This window comes from Styela clava, chromosome 11 (genome assembly GCF_964204865.1).
Source record: "Styela clava chromosome 11, kaStyClav1.hap1.2, whole genome shotgun sequence".
NCBI lineage: Eukaryota > Metazoa > Chordata > Ascidiacea > Stolidobranchia > Styelidae > Styela > Styela clava.
In genome coordinates this window covers 8,556,950-8,580,219 of record NC_135260.1, presented here as the reverse complement: position 1 = coordinate 8,580,219, position 23,270 = coordinate 8,556,950, and the positions used below count along the sequence as shown (strand labels likewise).

General features: G+C 35.5%; 1 long non-coding RNA gene across 5 annotated transcripts; it reads left to right on the top strand.

The window, feature by feature from the left end:
- The first annotated feature begins 7,733 nt into the window (after nt 1-7,733).
- On the top strand, nt 7,734-21,456 carry LOC120334983 (uncharacterized). 5 transcript variants are annotated; one of them, XR_013478986.1, is made up of 8 exons: nt 7,734-7,789; nt 8,337-8,410; nt 8,931-9,037; nt 10,669-10,795; nt 12,001-12,131; nt 15,041-15,171; nt 15,545-15,675; nt 21,231-21,456. It is a non-coding gene; the product is annotated as an uncharacterized LOC120334983 (long non-coding RNA). The 5 variants fall into 5 exon arrangements; XR_013478987.1 differs by lacking the exon at nt 10,669-10,795; XR_013478988.1 differs by lacking the exon at nt 15,041-15,171.
- Nucleotides 21,457-23,270: the final 1,814 nt, after the last annotated feature.

Here is a 23,270-nt window from a genome sequence, read left to right as displayed (position 1 = left end):
ATAGGCGAACAGGTCTCGTACCACTCTGGAAAGCATGGGCATGACCTTTTCGTCAACTGTTCAAGGTTCAATATCCTTAACTTTTTATATTTACCATTGACTGATTGGCTTGGACTACCTCTAATTTCTTGGTATTCCACAGGCGAGATACAAATCGTAGGTGTTCCAGAACAAAAAAAGTTTGAAAAACTCTAATCCAATTCATTGGTTAATTAGGGGGTCTTAAAGTTCGTTGAGGTAATTGTAGGTAATCGTTAGTTATGCTAATCTAAACCATTACTCTTTTTTTGATGAGGTTGTACTATTTGCTACAATTAAAATGTTGCAATATCCTATTTCATCATGCCTTCAAAAAATAACTAAATCATGATATTCTACAAAAAAATCATAGGAATGAAAATATTATATAGATTTGATTTAAATTTGCATATTGCTTAGTTGGATATAGCTAGCATATAAAGACAGTCTAAATCTTTTATCAGCAGAACAATGGAAAGAGGGTACATTTACTGCTAGCATGAACTACCGTAACCACCACTGCACCAAGTCTCGTGCAAGTCAAGTGCATTCGAGAACAAATAGGCCTAACTAATCCCATACCCAATATGGACTGGTACCGAAACCGGACAAGAGGCCGGGAATAAATATGTAAATCCTATCCACCACTGAGACTGAACACCACTGTGAAGCAGAGCTGCCACTTTTGTATAGATAAAAACATCACCTTTTTTTAAAACAGTGACATTTGTCTATAGTCTGTTTCAGCTATAATAATTGTACACACACCGCTTTTTTTATTAACCATTGGATAATATTTAGAGCATCGAAATTAAATTTAGATCCTACACCTAAGTTAGACTCCAAATTTTACATCTAAATCGTGAACAAAACATACAGTTATATCAATCAGTATATGTATATGGCACATCTTCTTTTCTTTTTTTTTTGCCAAATTCATATCCGTTGCCAAATCGGATTTATAAAAATTATAGTTTTGGTTTATCCAAATATATATTTCAATATTATTGCATGAGGCCCAAATTTTATTTTATTTTTGTAAGTAATTTAGGTGATTTGATACAATGAATAAGTATACAATGAAAAGATAAGACAAATATTAAATAATTCAGACTAGATTTGGGTTTCATGTACTTTCTTACCTGAATAACTTCTAGTGGGCGTGGCGTAACAAGTTTTGGATATATGATTCCTGACCCCCAGCTGATGACATCATCAAGGAAACTACGTCACTGCGCCGTCACAATAACGAAATACAGCTTACCAAAGTATAGCGACGAACTCCCGTAATGGCGCCTGCGAGTATGTTTACAAACTCAATACGTCAGCGACCTCTCTCGTATCGGTATCGATGCGCAGAGCTCAAAATAAACAAGGATCACAAGCGACTAAATTGTCGCCATGGAACGTTCACGATATCCCATTCTGACCAATTTTTTGTCCAGCAATAGCTCATGTATCGTGTTACAATCTGATAGGGCAATATACGACACCACTCGAAGCAAAGCTTTAGACAAGAAGAAAGGACATATTAATATACGCGATGGTTGACGTTGGGTACCACACACATAAACCCTTGTTATTTTATGTCCAGCAATAGCTCATGTATTGTGCTACGATCTATTAATAGGGTGTTATACCATACCGCTCTAAGCAAGGCTATAGACAAACAGAAAGAACATATTAACTCACGCAATGATTGAGGTTGGGTACGGCAAACATTAAGACTTGTTATTTAATATCCGATGATTGATCATGTATTGCAGTATTGTGCCACATTTTATTAATAGGACAGGGAATGTTTTCACTCTATGCAAGGCTTCATACAAGCAGAAACAAACATATTAATTTGCTTTAACGAGATGGGTGTAGTTTCATACAGGTACCTCAGTACAGCAGTACCTAACTTCTAGCTTCTTAGCGTAACAATTTTTGCATATATCATTCCTGACTCTCACCTGACTTCGTCTTCCAAAACTTACGTCAATGCGACTTCACAATAACGAAGTAGAGCTTGCCTAATAATAGCCATGGTTACCGGTACTAGTAATGCTGTAATGGCACCTATGGATCTAGTTTCCTACCTCAATAACTTATACCGGTACCGGTACTTATTTTAGCGTAACAATTTTTAGACCCTTATCATCAGTTATAATATATAATATAAATAATCAATTTATCCATCATTCAGTCATTACCCTTTTTTTTTAAAACGAAATTTTTGAAGAATTAGATAAATAATCAGGGCAAATCTGCAAAACAAAATCTGCTATGGAGCTACCAGAAATTTCACATGACTGTATATCATTTTACACATTATATATAGTTTCCACGCGCGTAATATTAACATAGTGTTACAGGTAAACTTAAATATAATCGTACTGCGGAATGACATAAAGAAGCTTTAACTTGAAGAATACAATAAATTAAACTCTGAAATAGGGATTAAATACGGCCAACCAAACAATGACATTCTTCGGGTATCGGTATTCCGCAAAATACGAAATTGTGAAGATTAGTATTAGTTTAAACTTAATAAAAACATTTTTTAAAACCCTCACGTGGAAATCATATGCAATGTGTCGTCTGCTAGCTTCGAAGAGTTTTCTTATTACGGCGCAAATAACTAAATCGTTCACAGCTAAATCGTTTAACACCTGAAGAATATACGCTATGTTTAGTATTATATATGACCATGTCAAAACTTGCTGCTACTGTTCTGCAACACATTAAGCGAATCTACGAAGTTTTTTTTCTCTGATTGTATCGCAATGCTGCCTTTATTAGAAGTTTTCGAGAAACCGCTCCTCCAAGAGAGGGAGAGAGAGATTTTAATATTTCGCCAACCAAAAAATACGGTCATCAATAATATAGCAACAGCAAATAAAATTGTTTTGGTATGGACAGGAGGAAGCGATACGACCGTACGGTCATCGAGGTCAGCTCCCACCATATACGCTGATGTGATTAAGATCAAAGAGACTATAACACTTTTATAGTCACTTTGATCAAGATTAACACTGAAAGATGACTAGTGACAAGACTTGAACTATTAGATAGCATTTTTACAATGAATTTTTTAACAGAATTAGGAATTTTTTGGTAAATACAATGTTATGCATGTGTGTTTTTGAAGTAAAAAAAGAGGGGGGAGGGGTGTCCGGTGTCGTTAAATACAACAATCTGAAGCGGTCAGAATATTGAGTTGATAATTTTTATTTGATTGAAAATTACTAAATTCATATTCAATGGGGTTTGGGCAATTATAATTAGTACATTATTCGAAGTAAGCGAAAAAATTAATAAAAAAAATTGGCTATATATACACAGTGGATCAAGGCGAAGATTATAATGTGATAAGAATGTGTCTGAATGTGAAAAATAATAACATGCAACTCAGTGATACGTAGTAGTATATATTTACGGTGATACACATTATTGAAAAAAGTAACACACCAAGAATTTTATTCATAGGTTAGTCATGATCTGTTTTCAATAAATCTAATAAAATGTTTAGAAGATTTTATGGACTTAATGGATATGTTTGGCAGTTTTACAAATAGCATCCCAAAAATGTTAGTACTTATAATAAGTATACTTATTAAAAAGTTTTAACACATGGATATTGAAAATGTTTCTGACTTAAACAAGAGAGCAGATAGGTTTTGAAAAACTTTTCTGACTAAAACTCCCGCAGTATGTGTACCAGGTTAGACTAGGCCCAAATGTTATTTCCATTTTTTCTTATTTTAACTCCTTTACGAGTTTGGGACTGGCCTGTCAACCAAGCGAATATGTCCCCAGCCTTTATACTACCTGATATGAAGAATGCGAACAAAATCAGTTCACCCCTTATTGATACACATACATAGGGACCTCACATTAATTAATTAACAATACATAGCAATATCCTAAACTACATAAATATAGAAGAAAACACCATTCAAATGATCGACAATAGAAATGACTCCCCTGGCTACGCCAATGCTAGAAAGATATGTCACAAACAACGAGATTTTCATGCTTGTATGGGATTTTTGCAGCATATTTGATTCAGAAAATAATGGCCATTTGTGAGAAAGAGGAGAAAGTACCCGATAACCCGATTTAACTGATGCCAGTTGGTCTGGTTTCATATACTCGACAAAAACATGGGCAGCAATGATAGGTTATGCAGGAGTGTTGGTGTTTGTAGCATTGGAAGCGCTTGAGATGTTAGAAATACCGTAGCAAGTTGTAGTCCGACATTTGATGTTTTAAATATATAGGGCATTACAGACTGTGTGATTTATCCAGATCCAGTGTAGGCGGTGTGGCTCATCGTGCCAAGCGTAAGGAATACGTTCGCCATCTCACCTCTGATTACTCTGCTCTGGGTTCGCATCACATGCGGAGTTAGTTATGGGCGATAGAATGGCTGGACTTCTCGCCGCCGTTGGGTTGTTCACCTAACCGCTGGTAGGGATAATTATGTAAATCCTATCCTATGTAGTCTGGTATACAAACCTGCAGTAAGTACATCAGCTAAAATGCATTTGGTATGAGAAGTATTAGTCAGTATTTAGTGGTCTTTTTATTTGTCGAAAAACACCGAATAGGATTGCGAATAGGATGTTATTGTCGCAGCCTCATTAGCTTTTCTCGCTGAATACAATTTTCGCTCCGTTTTTCAACCCTGATTGATATCCGTGGGGCCCGGCTTTTAACTTCCTTTCCAACCTTATCTGGATGAAAAAACCTGGTCCTGCAGCTGATATATTTTCGCCCCTCCATGCCGGTGGTATCATGTCTTTCTTGCTCGCCGATTGCTGATATATTTTCGCCCCCCTCCATGCCGGTGGTGTCTTCTTCCTTGTCATGTCTTTCTTTCCTCCTCCCCCACCCCATTGGTCTTACTTGCTCGCCGACTGCCTCTTCCACGGCCCCATTCGTACAGCTTACTACCTTCCTTTTTCCTTTCCCCCGACCCATCCGGTCTTACTTGCTCGCCGATTACAATGCCTTCCCCCATCGGTCTTACTTGCTCGCTCGCCTCTTCCACGGCCCCATCATTACAGCTCAGAGTGTCTCACAATGCCTTTCCTGCTCCGCGTTGGTGTTTTACTTTCTTAGCGGCTCAGGGTGGGCTCACCGGACTGCCTTTCTTTCCTCCTTCTACGCCCCAATATTGAAACTTTCTCGCTACGGCCCGTCCCTGCATCAGTCTTATGTCACTGCCTATTTCCTCTCATAGCTAAGCTCCACTTGCCCGCCACTCACTGCCTATTTCTCATAGCTGAGCGGGTCTTGACTGCTTGCTGTACTTGCACATACTGTGGGATGTGTCTTTCCTCCCCATATGCTTGCTCGCCGATTGCCGTGCACAGCTCAGCTCAGGGTTCACTTGCTCAACTCCTCGCCGACCCCAGGCCTCGCTGACCCCAGCTCCTCTTCCTCCTCCAAGTCTCTCACTTAAACACACACCTCCTCCTGCACGTCCCATCTTGCTACTACGCTGCACACACACTGTTGGATGGTTTCAATTTATTCGCCGACTGCTTATCCTCCTCCTCCACGTCTCTCTCTTGCTCGCCAACTGCCTTTCCTTCTCCAAGCCCAATCCTTACCGGTCTAGTCTAGTGCTGCAGCTCAGCTGCACCCTCCGTTGGCTGGTCTTCACTGGCTCGTCGACTGCCGTTCCTGCACTCTTCTCACTTGCACTTTCATCGCTACCCCCCGCCCCCCTTATTGCTTATCTATATGCCTCCTAGCTCGCCTGCTGGGCTACGTTCATACTTCAGTCTACCTTGTGGGATTCGAACCCCTGGCCTGATGTTTGACCATGTCCCTACGCTTCCCCTGCGCCACCGCTACTGACGAGGATCGCGTTAATTAGAATATTACTTAATTAACGACGCCACGCTTGGCAGCCCACGACTGGACTGCCCCGCGAAAATTACATTGAACATCCTGCAAGATGTTTCTGCTTGAGTTGTACAGCTCATGTTGGTTAGAGTTACTTGCTAACTCACTGTTATAAATTGATTTAGAAAGAAATATAATCTATTAGGGAAGGGAATACAAGAGAGAAGTGCAGTAAACGAACTATAGCGCGATTGGGATGCCATTCCCGAAAATATTTCGTGGCCTAAAAACTTTGCAACTGCATTTTTGTCCGTGTTTTATTCTACATAAACTTGTGGATCTCTGTTCTCAGCTATAAACTTTATTTAGTCTCGTAACAGAAGTAGCCTAAAAGATGAAACCAGTATGTCGTGTATTTCTTTAAACGTTACAAAATATAAACCCAATGTCCAATCTCTATCAGCGGCAATGCAGCAGTAGAAGTCTCACTAATACCGTGTCTTCCCGAAAATAAGACCTACCCTGAAAATAAGACCTAGACTGAATTTTTAAAATGATTTTAATATAAGCCCTCCCCTTTAAATAAGACCTACTCAATAACGCGAATTTGTTTACCTAGTCGATAGCAAGAAATCTCTCTTACACGTTTTAAATGATTAATAATCTAAGTTTTGCAGTTATTTCGAATAAAAACGTGTTATTTATAAGTAAATGGATATCGGTTTTCTTATTACATATATCGAAAAATCTCGCAATTCTCTACTTTGTAATTTCGTTTTTGATAAATGAAAATATAAGACATCCTCCGAAAATAATCCCTAGTGTTATTTTTTGGAAGAAAATTGAAATAAGACTCAGTCTTATTATCGGGGAAACACAGTATAATATAGAGTAAGAAAAGTAATCACATTTATTTGTCGGACTGATATTTTTGCGAATAGTGAATCTGTCTGTGCGTGTTTAAAGGGTTTATTATTGTGTATTCTTGCTTCGAAGTAGCAAAGCATTGTTTTTAATTTTTGTCGGCACGCGAAATAATTTGTAATTAAATTCAGCCGATTTTGGCACGCAAGCCGAAAAAGGTACCCACCCCTGTTCTATACCTTGCACAAAATTCACTCCTCCTATAAGGTTCTGGTTGCACCCCTGGTTTCAACCGTTCAAAACTTTGGGATTTGACGAAATTTCCTGAGTAATAAAAGGAGGCTCTTATGGCTCGAAAAGGTTACGAATCGCTGATTTAATGGTTTGCTAAATCTGGGCTTCCAAAACTTTTACAGTTCGATGTAAGCCCAGTGGAATTTATACGTTTCATTAGTTTTAATAGTTGTGTTTTGAATCAAAAGTATGAAATTTACATTAGATATTCGGTAGTACTCTGTGTGTGAAATTCGAGTATTCGTTGCAACCCCAAAACTTAGTTGCTGCATCTCACCTACGGTGTCACAACTCCATTTTGGGTATAGCTCTGCGCTAAATCGAGTCTTTATCAATTGTTACCATCGGTCTGAGAAATTAAACAGGACTTTCACATGTAACTCGATTATGTTGCTATGTATGTTATGTCTCCAACGTTTGGTTTGGACGGAGAAATTAGTGTAAATTGGGCATTCAAACAATCACAAGTAATATTAAGCAAATACCAAATGTCATTTGCATTGTTTATGTTTTGTGATCACGTGTCAGAAACGTGATCCGCTCGTGGCGATCCAGGGTTGTTGGATCCTGGAATAACGGGACTAATTAAAAACGTTTAATTATAAAGGACTAATTAGCGTTTTCGTTCACTCTTCGCGCGGGAAGCACAAGCGACAACGCCTCAGTAGCAAATTTACATGATGGTGTGCGGTCGATTTTGTGTGTGGTTGCACTGGTTGGTGCTGGAATATTGCTCTTTATCAGTTTGTCTCTTTGGAACAATATTCAGGTGAGCTAAATATTAACAAGTGTTTGTGAAGCTGTTATATGGTTTCCCTAAAACTCTATATTTTTTATTGATTTGGTTAATGTTGTTGCTTACTATCTCAATTTTTGTACGTATTGCTTTTCATAAACTGATTTCTAAATCCTTTTGGTTGAAATTACAATTACCTATTATTTTTAATATGAACTAAAAATCTGAACGTACTTGAGACTATTCTAAATTGACGAGTTAGCGCAAGATACGAAGTTAATACAATAGCTCTGCTGTTTCATTCATCAGATATTCGATATTTTCTCAGGAGTCCTCGCATATTATATATATCCTAGAATTCAGTGATTCTCACACTTTTTAAGTCGCGCCCGATATAAGTCACTATGTAAGCTGCATTTCACATGACACGCTTTACATCAATGTAATATAGATAACTTTCGCATCTCAAATATAACACCAAATCCATGGATTTATATATTAGTTATTGTGGATAGACGTATTCCCATTCCCGCATTAGAAAGTTCTGCAACAGTCTATTATTAATATCTTAACTTTTCAGATGCAGAACTGTTGTTGATGTTGAAATTGAAGATGCGAAGACACGATGTAACGAAACCGAGGGAAAATCTACAGGTAATATTTATACATTTTATTTGACTTTTCGACATCCATGGATTCCCGTAATCAATATGGTAATTCCATATACTTACAGAAGTAATAAGTCATATATTCCATAAACAGTTATAAAAGCGTCATTGGACAGTTTCTTGTCGTAATAATTGTACTCCGTTATATAACTCGAAAACTGCGAGTAGTATCTTATGAAATTAAATGCAGATATCTGTGACTGTAGAGAGGATTCTCATAAGAAGGTGAATTATAACATAATTGTTAATAGTTTACTCGTCATTTACAAGATGAGGTGCAACACAATGTACGTAGGCCTACAGATCATTCCAAATAAGTAATATTTCATAAATTTAGGGAAAATCTCTGAATTATTTGCAGGGATGTATCTACGCAAAAGTTTAAAAAATGCGACCCCTTGATGGTTGGATCACAATTTCGAAGGGCTGTTGTTGAATTGAGATACTCGTACGGTATTATTTTGGTGAAAATACGACGACCATGTCACATACACATTTATTTTCAGCTTTCTTAAACACTTGTTGAAAGTTGACAAGGCAGTATACTACTTCATCAATAAGAGAAATTCGTCTGAGTAAGATAGAAGCCTATCGAGTCTGACCAGCAAAGCAAGTATGTAATCGAAATCTTTCGATTTTAATCGTATTATTAGGTTCAATCTAATGATTGTTGGTTGGTTGAACAAATCCCCCGGTCAAAAACAAAATACTCCCACAAACCCTCAAAATAAGAAAATTATTAACTACTCGGTTAAGGTTTGGGTCGAGAATGAAGATTGCGCTGGAAATTTAAATTTTAAAATCGTTCCTGACCCTAACTAGTTACTAACTTGCTATTTTAAAACTTGGCGGAGGTGTTTTTATCAAATCTCATATTTTGGGGTACTCCTAAGTACACGTACCATGGCGGACACCGGAACGTAGTATGTGTACCAGGTTAGGGTTAGGCTATGATTTTATTGCAATTTTCCCTATTTTAGTTCTTTTAGGAGTTCTGAGACTATAGCCATGTGACTCCCGTAGTATTCGTACCTAAAATTATGGCTTAACTCTAACCTGGTACACATAGTATGGTATGGTGTCCGTCTTCTCGGTACGCATACTTCAGGAGCGCCCATTTTTGCATTATTGTCGAATGCTTTTACAAAATATTTCAATCTAATACGCTAAAATGCGCTGTTCGCCCTTTTACTACATGTTACACCTTGTTCAATTTTTATTTTCATCGTATATACCTCGCAAATAACATAGATTATTTAATAGAATAGCGCAGAAAAAGTTGTTTGGTGAAGTCATGATAGGAGTCTTACGCTGGTCACAAAATATTATGTGTAAAAGGGAAAAACAGACATTGATTTGTGACTATAGCTGGTACTCGGAAATTTCGCGGCATGGACAGACAAAGACTTCATAAATTATTGAGCCCGATGTTAAACGGGACCTGTGCGCGTTCAAAAACACAAAACGGGCCGGGAAATTTGATTGTTTGAATCAGGCTATAGCTCTAGTGTACCATCGTATGCCAATTGCTATTTGAATAGCCGGGATCTATCTTGGTATACACCTCTTTATTTATGGTTATCCGGTTGAATATAACTGCACTAAAAGATCACTCCAAGTCGGTAATTTTCGTGGAAATCTGCGACAAATTATCTTTTTTGTATATTTAGTATAAGCTTATCTTTTCTTCGTTCCCCTTTTCGCCAGTTTGAGTTCCAATGCGTGATTATAATTATTTAAGGCCAAATCTGGTAGAACCAGTCCATTTAATTTCGTCGAATCACACTTTGGAGTTGACTATTTTGTTCCACATACCCGTAATTTAGCGTTTAAAAGGTAGCAACAATCATTTTAAGCAACCCTTTAACTGAAGCAATAACCCGTGAATATGGCGTAATGAGCACGACACTGTCTATAACGGTGTTTTTTTTAAACTGCGTTTGATTAAACCGAACCTGAAGGTCCTCTGAAATAATTTTACGAAATCTTTCCTTTACCCAGGTTTTTACTTATGTAAAATTTACTATATTTCACTGCAGATATGCAAACTTCCACGTTTAGCTGCTTACCGTAATTTTGAATTCGTGATAAGGCAGAAAATATTTTTTGTAACAATTTAGGATTAAAATTTTTCACTCTTTTTGCACCGCGATCCTAAGTCGTCAATGGTAGGAGCTATATCTGTCATACCCTACATACGCCACTGATAATTTGAGAATAAACTAAAAATAAATTTATTTTCAGCTTTCCCCAACACTGATTGAAAGTTAGCAAGACAGTACATCATTTCATCAAAAGAATTGTCTCGTCATTTGCCTGGTATTCATCACTGATTGGGATAGAAGCCTATCGAGTCTGGTCAGAAAAGCAAGTATGTAATCGAAATCTTTTGATTCTTTCAATATAATTTGCGTATTCAGGTTCAATCTAAGGATCTTTTGCAATCCCTATTGATTGCGATGGAAAATAAAAAATTTCAATTTGTTTTTAACCCTAACTAGATAGTTACTAATTTAAAACTTTACCTTGTGTTTTTATTGAGTCTCACATTTTTGCTTTAGTGAAGAAGTTTTTGTAAATAACAAAGGGTATTTAATATTATAAATTGGAAAAAGGAGTTGTTTAGTGAAATCATGACAGAAGTCTAACTCTTGTCACAAGATATTATGTGTGTGTGCTAAATTACTGCTACCAAAAAACGTAAAAATTGAAGTTGATTTAATACTATATAGTTTTCGCTTATAAATTAGCGAATTAGGTCGCCACAGAGTTTTCGGTACTCCCGAAGTATGTGTAGCAATATGGCGAACACCAGAACGTGGTATGTGTACCAGGTTAGGGTTAGGCCATAATATTGTTGTAATACCCTTGTTTTAGTTCTATTACGAGCTCGAGGACTATCCGAGTGACTTCCGTAGTATTTATAATTTTTTGGGAAATCTGCTTCAAATTTGATTCTTATATATTGAGTATATGCTTATCTTATAGCAGAAAAATTGCGTTTCTTTGTTCGTCTTTTCTATAGTTTAAGCAACAACGCGCGCCTATAAATTTTCTATGGAAAGTCTGTTAGAACCTGACCATTTTCATTTTGTGGAATCGCACCTTAGACTATTCTGCCCAACATACCCGTAATTTAACGTTAAAATGTAGCAACAATTAGTCTAAACATCCCTTACTGGAGCAATAACGAATGAATATGGCGTAATGAGCACGGCATTGTCTACAACGGTGTTTAATAAACTGGGTTTGATTAAATCGATCCCCTGGGGTCGATCTGTTCCAGGTGTTCTATGAAGGTCCTCTGAAATAATACATGCCATGAACTCTTTCCATTACCTGTTTTTTTACTTATGTAAAATTTCTATATTCTACCGCAGTTATCCAAACTTCCACGTTTAGCTGTTTAATTTGGAATTAGTGATTAGGCACAATAAGAGTTTCAATTATATCTAATTTAAAAATATTTATTTTATTAATTTTCGATTTGAGGTTTTCACTCTTTTTTCGTCGCAATCCTAAGCTAAATACACCTCTGATAATTTTAGAATGAATTAAAAATACATTAATTTTCAGCTTTCTAAGAGACTGCTTGAACGTTAGAAAGACAGTACATCAATTTCATCAAAAGAATTTCGTCGTGGTGATTTGTCTGGTATTTATCACAGAGCAAGATGAAAGCCGATCGAGTCTGGCCAGCAGAGCAAGTATGTAATCGAAATCTTTTGAGTCTTTCAATTTCATTTGCATATTTAGGATCAATTTAGGGATCTTCTGTACACCCTTTTCCCCGGTAAAAACAAAACATCCCCGCTAACGTTCAGAATATTAAATTTGTAATTATTCTGTCGGGGTTTGGGTTAGAAATGCAGATTGCGCTGGAAATATAAATTTACACTAACTAGATAATTACTTATTTTTAAAAACTTGGCGCAAGTGGTTTTATTAAATATCACATTTTTGCATTGTTGTCAAGGGCTATGTACAAAAGATCACAATCTAATATACTAAAATAATGCTCTTGAACCTTTTACTACGTGTTACATATTTTTTAAGTTTTATTTTCCTTGCATGTACCTTGCAAACAACGAAGATTATTGGACACGTAGTGGACATAACGATCGTTTCAATATTATGTTGTTGTTCTTGTTCTTGTTCTTTGACACGTTTTTAAAAAGTCGCTTTTCTCTTTGATTACTGGACTAATTGCTTTGAAATTTTCAGTGGTTGAAGATGAAATTTTTCTCCAGAAGGCTATTACTTTTATTTATTTCAAATATTTCTGTTAGCTCTGTAAGATTTGTTTTTGTTTGCTATGACGTCACTAAACGTTCTGCGGATATCGGACGCCATTTTGTGTCCAACGGACCATCTTGCAATTTCAATTCACGCTGTCACAAGACAGGAGTTCTGGTACCGTAACACAGCGCGGTGACACTGAACTAACTCGTAGCTGTCAAAAGCTTGAAAATCCATACAAATATGAGAAATAAAAAGATGAAACTTGGCAGGTGGGTAGAGTTGTGTTCCTTTTAACCATATTTGAAAGTTTCGCGTTTCTACATTTGAAGGAGGGGGAATAGGGGGTGTGCATTTCCGATACGTCGATAATATCTTTGTCAACCAATTTACGGCCACCGTGTTTTCGTCTGTTTGATTGCTGTGATGTGGTGCTTTGTTTATAATTTAACGAGTTTTGTTCGAAATAACCGTGTTCTTGAAATATATGACGGTCAGAAATGCAATTAGAAGCCCAATGTTTTCACGCTGTCACAAGACCAACAATTGTCAACCAATTTGCGACCACCGTGTTTTGTCTGTTTGATTGCTGTATGGCTGCGTATGCGATAGTCTCGACGCAGCATAAACGATGATCAAGGCTTGAAATCCGTGGTCGCACACTGGTCGTTCGGTCGCAAATACGTCTTTCGAGTGCCGTACTTTGGGGATTTGTATAGCTTCAACCCTTTGTCGTAGAAAGTTAATACGAGGTTTAGCGTGTAGAATAAATGACGCCAATGCACCCACGGTGAAAAAATTAACAGGTTAGATATATTGGTTTTTGTTTTATAGCGGTTTGAATGAAATTGTCCGCAGACTGGCTACACCACCCTAGGCCTGGTGAGTTGTCCGTGTAGTCGAATTGTCCATCAGCCCTAAACGGCTATGACAGTCACTGTACGAAAAATTGTACCCCGATTCGGCTGGTGTTAAGTTGACGCATGTTATTTAGTAACGTTTTTATCTGAAATGTTTGACTGTGGTTCGGTACCTGATCCGATAATACGGTACATAATTGACTCATATCACGAGATATTTCAACTGATGTTTCAATTGTCACAGGACCTAAAATATCTATGACAGTCCCTGTACCGTCACGGTACCCCGATACAGGTACTGGTAAGTCACCGCCGGTATGTTAGTCGTTGGTCACCGCATATGATTTTTGGGGAATTGTTCTGCGTGTCCATATATTTGAGCATTGCTCTCTTGTTTAATAATATAAAATAGAAAAAAGTTGTTTAGCGAAGTCACGACAGAAGTGTTACTCTGGTAAAAAGGTATTATGTGTGCTAAATTAACAAACTACGTCAAAATTAACGTTGATTTGTGACTATAGATTGTACTCAGAAATAACGTAGCCGCAGACTTTTTCCGCATATCTTTCCGCAAATAATCATTTTTTCTTTGCATATTATGGTTTCTACTCGCTCATGTAATTCATCTCATAAAATTAGTGTCCGTGGATAGATAGAAACTTTATGAATTATTGACCTGTTGCGTGACCTGTGCGCGTTCAAAAACACAAAACGGCCCGGGAAATTTATTTAAATCAGGCTGTAGTTCAGCTTATACCAATTGTTATTTGTATACCCGGGATCTGACTTAGTATACACTTAGTTATTCTAGTATACTCGGTTAAACATCACTGTACTCAAAGATTATTCCAAATAGGTAATATTTGTAATTTCTGGGCAAAATCTGGGACAAATTATTCGTTCGGTATATTGAGTATAAACTTGTCTTATAGGAGAAAGATTTCATTTCTTCGTTACCCATTTCGCCAGTTTAAGCACCAATGCGCTCATAATTTACTGCGGCAAAGTCTATTAGAACCAGACCATTTCATTTCGTAGAATCGCGCCGTGTATTTACCTATTTTGCCCAACAAAACGTAATTTAACGGTGTGAAAACAATCATTCTGAACAACTCACTAACTGGACCAATATGCAGTAAATATGGTTTAATGAATACGGCACTGTCTATAGCGATGTTTTTTTTAACCTTGGGTTCGATTGTACCCATAGCGTTCGTGGGAGTTGTATCCGGGGGTTCGATGAAGGTCCTCTGAAATAATTTTACGAAATTTTTTCTTTACCCATTTTTTCACTCATGTGAAAATTTTCTTGCAGATATGCAAACTTCCACGTTTATTTATTTAATTTAAAATTCGTGATATTGCTCAAATATTTTATTGTAACAATTTACGATTAGAACTTTTCATTCTTTTTGCGTCGCAATCCAGAATTGCCAATGGTAGGAGCTTTACCTGCCATACCCCCGATATACGTCACTGATAATTTGAGAATGAACTAAAAATACATTTATTTTCAGCTATTTAAGACACTGATTGAAAGTTAGAAAGACAGTACATCATTTCATCAAAAGAAATGCCTCGTCATTTGTCTGGTATTCATCACTGAGGAAGATGAAAGCCTATCGAATCTGGCCAGTATGCAAAGCAAGTATGTAATCGAAATATTTTGATTTTTTCCAGTTTGATTTGCATATTTAGGTTCAATTTAAGGATCTTTTGCGCAACCCCTATGCGCAGGAAAATAAATAATTTTCAATTTGTTTTTAACCCCGATTAGATAATTACTAATTTGAAACTCAGTGTCGAAGTTTTTGTACAAAAGATCCCAATATAATATACTAAAATAGTGCTCTTAAACCTTTTGCTACGTGTTACATAGTTTTCAATTTTTATTTTCTTTGTATTAAATTATTCATTGTAACAATTTAGGATTAGAACTTTTCACTCTTTTTGCATCGCAATCCCAAGCTAAATACACCTCTGATAATTTTGGAATGAACTAAAAATACATCAATTTTCAGCCTTCTAAAAGACTGCTTGAACGTTAGAAAGACAGTACATCAATTTCATCAGACGAAATTCGTCGTGGTCATTTGTCTGGTATTCATCACTGATCAAGATGAAAGCCTATCGAGTCTGGCCAGCAGAGCAAGTATGTAATCGAAGTTTTTTGATTCCTTCATTTTCAATTGCATATCTAGGATCAATTTAGGGATCTTTGGTACACCCCTTTCCCCGGTAGAAACAAAACACCCCCGCTAACGTTGAGATAATAAATTAATAACTATCCTGTCAGGGTTTGAGTTAAAAATGCAGATTGCGCTGGAAATACAAATTTACTAATTGTTCTTATCCCAAACTTAGATAATTACTTGTTTGTTTTTTATAACTTGGCGCATGTGGTTTTTATCAAATCTCACATTTTTGCATTAGTTTTGAGGGCTTTGTACAAATGATCCAAATCTAATACACTAAAATAGTGATCTTTTCATTTTCTTCGTGTGTACCTTGCAAATAACGAAGGTTTTTTTTTAATAATATAAAGTATAAAGTTGTTTAGTGAAGTCATGATATAAGTCTTACTCTGGTCACAAGATATTATGTGTGCTAAATTACCAAACTACGTCAAAATTAATGTTGATTTATGAATATAGATTGTGCTCAGAAGAAATGTAGCCGGAGACTTTTTCTGTATATCTCTCTGCAAATAATTATTTTTTTGCATTTCATGGTTTCTACTCGCTCATATAATTAATCTCTCAAAATTTGTGGCCGTGGCCAATAAACACTTTATGAATTATTGAGTCCCGATGTCGGACGTGACCTGTGCGCGTTCAAAAACACAAAACGGCCCGGGAAATTTATTTAAATCAGGCTGTAGTTCAGCGTATACCAAATTGTTATTTGTATACCCGGGATCATCCTAGTATACACTTAGTTATTATAGTATACTCGGTTAAACATCACTGTACTTAAAGATTATTCCAAATAGGTAATATATGTAATTTTTGGGCAAAATCTGGGACAAATTACTCGTTTTGTATATTGAGTATAAACCTATCTTATAGCAGAAAGATTTCATTTCTTCGTTAGCCCTTTCGCCAGTTTGAGCACCAATGCGCTAATAATTTACTGCGCCAAAGTCTATCAGAACCAGACCATTTCATTTCGTAGAATCGCGCCGTGTATTTAAGTATTCTGCCCAACAAAACGTAATTTAACGGTAAAAGCTGAAAACAACAACTGACTAACTGGACCAATATTCAGTAAATATGGTGTAATGAGTACGGCGCTGTCTATAACTCTATAGCATTTTTTTTAAACCTTGGGTTAGATTGTATCCATAGCGTTCGTGGGAGCTGTATCCGGGGGTTCGATGAAGGTCCTCTGAAATAATTTTACGAAATTTTTTCTTTACCCATCTTTTCACTCACGTGAAAATTTTCCTGTAGATATGCAAACTCCCACGTTTATCTGTTTAATTTGAAATTCGTGATATTGCACAAATATTTTATTGTAACAATTTACTATTAGAACTTTTCATTCTTTTTGCGTCGCAATCCAGAATTGCAAATGGTAGGAGCTATACCTGCCATACCCTCGAATCTCGATAAACCTCACTGATAATTTGAGAATGAACTAAAAAATACATTTATTTTCAGCTTTTTAAGACACTGATTAAAAGTTGGCAATACAGTACATCATTTTATCAAACGAAATGCTTCGTCATTTGTCTGGTATTCATCAGAAATTAGCGAATAACGTAGCCACAGACTTTTCAGTCCTCCCGAAGTATGTGTAGTAATATGGCGGACACCGGAACGTAGATGTGTACCAGATTAGGGTTAGGCCACGGTTTTGTTTCGATACCCTTATTTTAGTTCTATTACGAGTTCGGGGACTAGTCGAGTGACTTCGTATTTGTACCAGAAATTATGGCCTAATTCGAGCTTATCGACTTTTTTGTATATCTCTCCGCCTATAATGAGTCTTGTTTGTATACCCGGGATCTGATTTCTACACTTAGGTATATACTCACTAGTATAACCCGTTAAATATTACTGCACTAAGAGATCATTCCAAATAAGTAATATTTTAATTTTTTGAGAAATCTGCGGCAATTTTTTTATATATTGAGTAAAAGCTTATCTTATATCAGAAAAATTGCATTTTTGAACGAAATCTGCGGCAAATTATTCTTTTTGTATATTGAGTATGAACTTATCTTATAGCAGTAAGATTGCTTTCCTCCGTTCGTTTTCTCCTGTTTGAGCACCAATGCGCACATATAAATTTTTAATGCAAAGTATGTAGGAACCAGACCATTTCAATTTCGTAGAATCGCCCCATCGATTTAACTATTCTGCCCAACAAAACCATAATTTGGCGTTAAAAGATAGCAACAATCGTTCTGAACAACCCGTTACCTAGAGCGATATTCTCTGTTGTGTCCTATAGTCTGATGTGGAGATGTACCGATGTATGGGTATCGGCAGTATCGGCCGATTTTTTGACATCAGTATTGTATCGGTATCGGCTAAATGTATACCGATATTTCCGATATATTTAGCTTTTATATGATCAGAAATGTTTTAAAACTATGAGCCATGTACGTCCCCACCCTCGCGAGTATAAATGGGATTCTGACTTTTTAGCTATTTCAGCCAAACTAGTTAATTCGGATATTTCGCTGCCAACATTTTATATTGACATTTTTAATATTACATGCAATTAGGAAGAAATTTAAAAATTAGTGAATTTTGGAATATGTAAAATACAAAATACGACGTTGTGCTGAGTTTTCTAATTGAATGCCGAGATCATTAGCGTCAGTTTACAATGCACCCGAACCAATTAACGCGTCCCGATCGCAAACATCAATTTCTTTTTATGTGATATATTTATTTTTTTATCTTAAATGATGTGTATTATGAATATGTACAAAAGAATTTTGTGACTAATGCAAAATGTGTTAAATTTGCGAAAAACACCACGTTTTGAAAAAAATCGGAGAAAAACGGAAATTTCCGTGGAACTTGTGAGAAATGTGAGATTTGTTTGAATCATCTCTTTAAATCAGGGGTGTGTAATTAACTTATGCTTTCCATTATTTGCAGGCACAAAATAGTGTCTTCTTGTTATTGATCTTAAGGCAATATTAGGGGTCCTTGCAAAAGTTATGACTTACAACGCATAAATTTCTGGAAACTGTTTTTCAAATTTATTGTCACACCAAATTAAAACAAAAGTTAGTGAGAAATTTGCTGCTAGATTCTTTTCTCGACTACTTTTATACAAATTTTCTCTAATGGAAGTGTTAGCAATTCGATATCCATTTTCCAAGTCTTCTTCTGGCGGTTTCGTGACGCCCAAGAATTATGTTGACTCGAAAAGTGTCGTATTTGAAGCTATGACTTTTTTCAAGTGTGGAAAGATTTATCTAGTTTATAGATGTTTTCGATAAAAATCGCCTGGATTTATTTCCAAATATTTGCTGTTGAATCTTATTTTAGATTAGATATAGACAAAGTTAACTGACGGACTGGAGCCAAATCTTATTTAGCTTTTTTTTTATCTCTTAATATTCTTTTTTTAAACCGCTCTCCCATTGCCTAATCTCAATTGCCAGTTTTTAAATCATCTCTTGAACCTTTTTTTTAATATATCAAGGATTTCGAAATCTATTCAATCAGAAAGTTCCGCTTTTACCTCTCAATTATTATGAAATTTATGAAAAGTATTTGAAATTAAAATTTTGCCCTTACCGAACAAGCATTTGATCATAACAATTTGTTGCAACTTGCGTAAACGATCAAATTGCCCTACTCTCAATGAGCCTTTTGAGTACTGAACTTGCTTCGCTCTTTAAAAGTCGTTGTTTTGGGTTTCATTTTTGGTAATCTGACTTCTCAGAATGCGCAGTCCGTATGTCGGTCAGTCGACAATTCAGGGGTTCAAAGCATTTTGCGACTTTCGACTCGAGAAAGTATATAATAATAGTAAGAAAGTATATATTGACTTGTTGTCTGTTGATTCACCTATAAATTTGGATTACGAATGTATCAAATTAGTTTTAAATGCCCGACCTAGATTTGTTTAATAGCCATTAAATGCGAACTTTTATTTATATCATTCAAATGCGTGAAAAATCTGATAACTAAAGTATAATTTTTTCATATTTAATTCCAAACTCTGTCGCAAGATAGTCATCAGCCACCTCCAATAAAAATGCCATATGAGTTTGCGAGAAAAAACATGGAGATGACATGACTATGAAACATAAGAAAGTTTATATGGTTAGTGAGGAATTTCTAGGAAACGTGTCATTATTCAAAAAAATCGAGTCAAAAACAATTAGTTTTTACGACTTTTTGTCACAATGCTATTTATGTGTTTTGATTTTTATTACGCCAATATTCGATGACGCTAGGGTTGTACAAATTTAGTTTCAGAATGTTTAACATGCAAGACCCGATAATGAGACCAATCGAAATTAAATTTTTGAATTTAATATTTTTATCCGTAAGACATTTAACGTTTCATCTGTGAGATCAAATCAAGTAACGTGAAGTTGATTAACATGTTTTAGTGTCAAATTTTTATAATTTAACGCAGTAAAAAAGTAGGAAACAATAAGATGAGACGATGTATAAGTTATACCTGTTTCACTTATATGCCTACGTTAGCTTGAAATCATTATTAATATTTCAATATTCTGATGCCGGTACTCGAGTTTATTTTTTTGGTGTTGTCAGTTTGCGGGGGTAGAAAGGTTGAAATCACTGATGTAATGAATTTGTTAAAATGGATATCTATACTGTTTTCATTAGCATAATAAATGCGAAATAAAAGCAAATTATTATTGGGTCATATTTACTAACCCATACGAATTCATAAAATTGCATTGAATGTTATGCTGTAAGTCGGGGGTCGGCAACCTACGCCCGATCCCGCCCGCAGAGTAATATAATCCGACCCACGACATGTCACTGAATTATAGTAACATAACAACTGTTTTGACGATTATATTCTTTACGTTACAATATTTATTGTAAGCCACGTGTGGAGTGTAGACTAAATTATAATATAACCTAACAAGTACATAATTCACAATTCCTCGTTTAATGAGACTATAATTCAATTATAATTAGACAAATATCGACAAAACGCAAAAAAGTTGATGCGAAGTGCAAAGGGTTTAGTGGCGCAGAAAATATTCACTCGGATTTTTGAGATGCAATGCAATGAATAAATAAATCGATATTCTATTCGGGAGATGTATCACTGCTTGATTTTTATTATAAAATGTATCTTCTTCTTATAAAACTCAAACAAGTCATATGTAAATTTTTTTTTAAGTACTGCTTAAAATATAACTTCTGATCTGTGTGAAAAAGTTTTTCACTTTCTAAAACCATGTGCTGCGCGCCAATGACTTGCAAGCCCTAATTTTGGTCTGTGAGCGACATAAGGTTGTCGGCCCCTGCTTGTAAGTCCATTGTCTGAGCACGTTACACCATTTTCACTGCAAACCTTGAAAAAAATTGGAATTATATCACATGGGATCAATCAATACCCCATCTCGTGCCTACAATTAGAAAGATCTTCTCATACAACTACTAAGATTTATTTCCTCAATTATATGAATGCAAAAAAGAATAACGTATCATAATAACATTATGATTAATTGTATATTTTTTTCTACAGGTTTTCTCAATAAAGAACTTGGAATCTGGAATCATAAAAAATGGTAAAACTTGAGTATTCAATCTGAAAGAGAGTTTCATCAAACATGTCTGAGAACTACTTGCAAACAAATGCATTCCAAATACCCAATGGCATAAGACTATTTTAGACTATGCCCAATGCCATGAGACTATTTTAAACTATACCCAATGGCATGAGACTATTTTATATTATACCCAATGTCATGAGAGTACCCAATGGCATACGTACTTCAATCTTATATGCAAGAACAAATGGGTCGACCAATCATGTTCTTGTGATTTTAATAAACGGAAACAGATTCTTGATCGAACCATTGTTTAGAAACCACATCAATTTTTTTGTATTCTTCATTACGCTACAATACAATTTCTATATTTGATTCCATATTTATGCAAAATTAAGAATTTATAGTTCATGTCTTATGTAAAATTAAATAGTGGATATATTTATTATACCAAAACATCGTTTAAATATGTATTTTGATTTTCCATCACTCCATTCCGTTCTAAACATACATTCCTGTGATTACTTTAATAATTTGGCATAAAGGAGGCGGCATCATTCAACATATTTGTCATATAACTTAATTATACAAATACTTTTCTTATTAATGAGGAATGAGCATTCAAAATATAATGCTATGATATCTCATTATTGTCTTATTTACTCATTTTGATACCATTTGTAATCAGTACGAACTAAATAAAGTCTATTCATGGTTGTCAATGCTACCTAACACACGAATCTAATCTATTACCGGTACTTTATCAACACTGCTTGTTCTTTGTTTGGAATCGTCTTCGGAAAACAAACCAGGCCGGCATGGTTTGTCTCTTCTGTCGATGAATCTCCATCAAAAAACAAAACAAAAAACAAATATACAACACTCACATACACAGGGGTTGGGAGGGGGGATGGGGTTCTGGTGATTGGTGGGCCCATGAAGGGAGGGAATACACAGCATGGCAATCATAGTAGCAATATTTGTTCGGCCAATACCAAAATATAAATGACCACAGAATCTGGCAATTGGTGGTCAAAATTATCTGTTTTTATTTTTACATTTATGACAGTAAACATGGCAATACAGTTGAATGTCAGTACCTTCTTTTCAAATCAGAACTTAAATGACAATCAAAGCATTTTACGAATCCGAGTATGTAGAGTGTTTGACAAGCCTCTTTTTGGTGGCGTCATTCTTACTAACCATAATTTCTTATAGTTCAAGAAATTAAGACAAATTCAGATATACCAAAACTACTCTTTGTTTTTCCCATATCCAATATTTATTTTGATTTCCAATAAATATATCCACAATGTTTTAATTTTTGTTGATTAATGTTTATCACTCAAGTTATTTTGTTAGGAATATTGGGATTTCTCTGAGAATAGTGCTATTTTTATATGATAATACTTTTGTGTATTACAAATATAAATGTACCAACCTGTTAGCCCAAAATTGACTGAGATATTTATATTCAATTAGCACTAAAGATTTATGCAATTTTGTTATAGACTTCATAACAACCAAGACCATAAATAGTTTTATCATTATAGACATTTTGATTTAAAAACGGATATTTTTTCTATTCATTTTTTGTAGAATATGCTAATTTTTAAAGTACAATCATACCAATACTGTTTTATGTATACTTTTGATATTGCATATTTGAAAATGAATCTCTTTTCTGTAATAGCCCCTATATATTGCTATCATTTGTCATAATTATTATTTTCTATTCTATTTTTCTTGAGATATTTTCAACAGGAAACAAGTTATCGAGAGAGCAACAAAAGAACAAAAAGTTACAGGGCATGCCATGGCTTTTTTGTTTCTTTGTTTTTAAACAGTTTTTTTCATTTATTTTTTATTTTTGAGACCCATTAGGACATTCCCACCATTAGGGATGAGAATGATTTCACCAGGCCCAGTTATTATTATTGTATCCCAGTTTTTCAGGTGCACAATTATAAAGATTACGAAATGAAAAACAGAAGAAACCAAGAATTAATGTTATC